Source organism: Gossypium hirsutum, chromosome D09 (genome assembly GCF_007990345.1).
Source record: "Gossypium hirsutum isolate 1008001.06 chromosome D09, Gossypium_hirsutum_v2.1, whole genome shotgun sequence".
NCBI classification, from domain to species: Eukaryota; Viridiplantae; Streptophyta; class Magnoliopsida; order Malvales; family Malvaceae; genus Gossypium; species Gossypium hirsutum.
In genome coordinates, this window is record NC_053445.1 from 9011018 (window position 1) to 9015482 (window position 4465).

General features: G+C 32.1%; 1 pseudogene; it reads right to left on the bottom strand.

The window, feature by feature from the left end:
• Nucleotides 1-1678: 1678 nt before the first annotated feature.
• Nucleotides 1679-3529, bottom strand: LOC107892754 (alkane hydroxylase MAH1-like; annotated as a pseudogene).
• Between the last annotated feature and the right edge of the window lie 936 nt (nt 3530-4465).

Here is a 4465-nt window from a genome sequence, read left to right on the forward strand (position 1 = left end):
TCGGGTCGGATTTTGGTAAGTATAAAATATATTAATATTATACTTAAACTTGACCCGTACCTGACCAGACTCGCCCCATGAACACCTCTTATTTCCTATTGTCGGGATGATGCCTCAGCTTCTCCTCGACATTCATAGGCTCCATGGCTGAATTACTGAGACTCTACAAAGATGTAATGACACTATTCTTTTTCGTGGCCCTTGGTTTGCTAGGATTAAGATGTCGCTGATATGCAACCTTATAAAATAATAATTTTAGTTCTTGACATTTACAATATTTTTGGTTAATTTGGTTATTACCTTTTAAAATTATATAAAAATAAAAAAAGCAAAAAAATTTATTTTTTAAATAGAAGGTTATAATTAAAAAATTATAATTTTTAAATATTAGAAAAATATTTTTTTAAATGAAAACAAAAATAAAAAGTCTTTAAAATTAAAAAAATAAAAAATGATTTTACAAATATAAACAAAAATTTTAAAATTCCATGTTGACTAAATCAGATCAGATCGACTAATCAGATTGGAAACCAATTGGGGTATCGGTCTAATGAGAGGTAAAAAAACCAAATGACCCACAAATTTGTACGGATTTGTTGAACTAAGGTAAAAAATCGGTTGAACCAACAACTGAATTGATTTCGAACTGGTTTGACTAATTGGTTCCCAAAACAATTGCTCTAACTTGTTCAAAGCAAATAAATTATTAAAAATAAAAAATATTTTAAAAATTTATAAAAATTGGTTTAATTTCCAATTCAACTTTTTTTTGCCCAGTTCAACTAGTTTGTATCGGTTCGCGGGTCTACCTATTGTTAAAATTTTATAACTGAACTTTTATAGCTTTCTTGTCAATGTGGTCAATACTTTTAAAGTACATAAATTTTTTTTAAAATAAATTAAAAAGTATTTTTTTATTTTAAATAAAAAAAAAGATTTTCAAAATATGAAAAAATTCCAAAATTCAATTTTATCTAAACCAGACCAAGACATTTCAAGAACTAGTTGGGGTATTAGTCTAGTGAGAGGTAGCAAATTGGTTAGACCTCACGAACCGTACGGACTGGTTAGACCAACTGATTAGAGGTAACAAATTCGTTCTAAGAACCAATTGGTTAGACCAGTTTAAAATCAGTTCAATCAATTTTTTATCTCAATTTAACAAGTTCATACCAGTTCGCAGGTCAGTCGATTTTTTAGCTTGTGCTGAATCGATGCCCCAATCTGTTCTCATTCCGACTGGCTAGTCCAATCTAGCTTAGATAACATTAAATTTTGAGATTTTTGTTAAATTTTTTAAATCATTTTTATTAATTTTAATTTGAGGGCTTTTATTTTATTTAATTTTTAAAAAATTTAAAATTTCCATTTTTATGTTCTTATTCCAAAGAAAAAATTTTAATTTTTAAATATTTTAAAATCTTATAAGTACTTTTAAAGGGTAATGATTAAATTGACAAAAAATTATAAATGTTGAGAGTTAAAAAAGATATTTTACCTTTGACATCGTTAACTTTAACGGCAAAACTAGATAGAAGGACCAAAATGTTTAAATAAAAAAGCATAGGGACTAAATATATTAAAAATAAAATATAAAGACTAAATTTTAAATTTTAGATTTTTCCTCTTAATTTTTAGTTGAATTTAAATTTTTTTCAAGAAAAAAAAAAACTAAAAATCAAAAAATAAAATATGATTTGTCATTCTCCCCTTAAAAAGTTTCAATTACATTCACCAAACAAGTTTAGTTATTTTTAATCTTATTGCACTTGGCATTCAACTTTGTAGTAAGCTGTCATAAATTCAATGCCATCTCTTTGAACTTATTTTTAATCATATTGCACTAGTCATATCAGACATTTATTCCCATCGCTTGGAGATCCTAGTCATCAGTCCATTTTCGGTGCGCAGGACAACCGATAAGGCCGGAACAACCGGAGTTTCTTCCATTACATGAATACGATAATTGTAAATTAGAGCAGATGCCACGGCTTTCATCTGAATAAATGATGTTTCCTTCCCCAAACATATCCTTGGCCCTGCACCAAAAGATAAGAACTTGTACGATGACTCATGTTTGATCTCTCCTCTCTCATTAATCCATCTCTCAGGCTTGAATTCATAGCAATCTTCTCCCCAGATTGACTTCATTCTTCCCATTGAATACACACTAAACAAGATTTTTGTCTTTGGATGAACTGGATGCCCGCTTGGAAGTATGTCTGGTTTGACAGGTTCCTTATGATTGAAAGGGGCTGGTGGATACAACCTTAATGCCTCACACAATGCTCCATGGAGATAAACCAAATTCTTTACCTCATCGACATGGAATAGCCGCCTCCTTTAATTTCACCTATAGGTATTTTTGAATCAAGTTCTTCTATGATCTTGTTTTCCACTATTGGATGCTTGGAAACCAGCCAAGTGAACCAAGTAAGAGCAGTGCTCGTCGTGTCCGTCGCAGCAATTATCATATTCAGAGCGGTGTCTCTCAAGAACTTATCATCACATTTCAAACCTGTTGATTCCTTTTCAGTTATGTATGATGTTAAGAGATCCCCACCATCTACCGATACCAACTCCTGGTTCAGCTTGTTCACTTCTTTTCTTTTCTGACATATATATTCAGCTAATACATCATCAACAACTTTCCACGCCTTCTTGTATTTCCCTTCTTGTCCTATGTTCAACCACTTCTGCAACTTAGTAAAGCTTCGTGGTCTAACATGCCGATGAAATATTGCTTGCTCGCCATCCTGCACGGCCTTGGATAAAAGAACTTGAGGGAGTTCAAGGGAGAGGCAACTTGGATCATAGCCGGTAACAAAGATGCATGCAGAATCAAACGTGAACCTTTGGAAAATGTCTTCTAAGTTGATGACCAAGCCATGTTTAGCAGCATGGTCAATGATGGGCATCAGCCCCATTTCCACCTTGTCTCGGATAGTCCTCAACAAGAATTGGTGGAAAAGGTGATGTCTCATGAATCCTTGAGCTGCTATCCGCTGGTTTTTCCACAAATCCATGTCGGAGTTGAAAATCCCGTCTCCTAAGCCATCAAACATCTGCTTGAATTCAGGCCCTTTGGGGAAGTTGTCAAAGTTGGAACTCATAACGTAGTGAGCATTGGCAGGGTCACATGTCATCACCCAGTTCATCTTAGCAAACCAAGGGCCTTCCAAAACAAAAGTGCCCTTGCAGCTTTCTAGTCTCTCAGTACACCAGTCGTGGATCCGATGAACGTTGAGGAGAAGCTCGACAATGCCAGGAGAACTCTTTGGACACCCATTTTTATTTCTCATCAAACAGTATAGAAAGAGAAAGGAAATGAGAGCCAAGAAGAAAACTTGAAGAAAACTCTGTAATGCCTTGAAATTGATATTGCCAAGTTCAGGCAAATTCCTTGTTATTGTTAATTCGATTTATTAAGTGAAGTTTTCCAACATTCAATACTCACCGTCCCAACCATGTCATCTCTTATTATAAAAAGTTATCCCCGTATCCATATCTAGCTAATGATACACAACTGTCATGGTTCACACATGACATGTGGATTGGTGGATTTCTATAGTGGGTGCCGCTGTGCAGCCATTTTTATGGTAAGAGACTATGGTAACTTATTTACATATCTATGCTGTCTTATATAAAATAATATACTTATTTATAAAATAAAATTGTTATATTTTTTTTGCCATAACTTATTTATAAAAAATAATTTTAGTCAAAAATTATATTATTTATAAAAAGTGTTATAAAAGTTATTGGACACTTTTTTACTTTTTTTTAGAAAGCTTATACACTATAAATTTTATATTATTTTTAACCTAATTTACGTATTATAAAAATGGTTATAACCTAGCATATAATTTTTCTCTAAATTAAGTTTATATAAGTTTTTGTAATCAAAGTTACAGATCTTTGCATAGTAGCACCAAATATTATGTGATAAATGCTAGCTATGCAAATATAAAAAGATTTTTTTACACCATATTGTGGGGTACGATACCATCTGAGAGATTGAAGTCAGAAACAAACACCAGAGGTGGCTCGTGAACTCTTTAATTCAAGACATTTATATGTTAAAGAGGGAATAACCTAACATACGGAATGCTAGAGCAATTAGATAAAGTTGCATATGATATTTATTTTCTTGTTACTTTTATTAGTTAGGGCAGAGAAAAAAATTAACCAAATCAAAAACCAATCCGACCTGAAGTATTTGGACAGTTTATGGAATGTAAGTTAAAAAATTGCGGTTACTCGAAACCGAACTAAATTCTAATTTTTTATTTAATATATAATTAATTTTAATTTTATGATATAAAAATAAATATTTTATATTTAAAATAGTTAAAATAATTGATATTGCAATTTTTCCAACATTAATTACTCACCGTTCCAACCACCTGAGCTGTTTTAAATATGTAGGGTGGGAGTTGGGTGGGAGTTGGGCGGGAGTTGAATG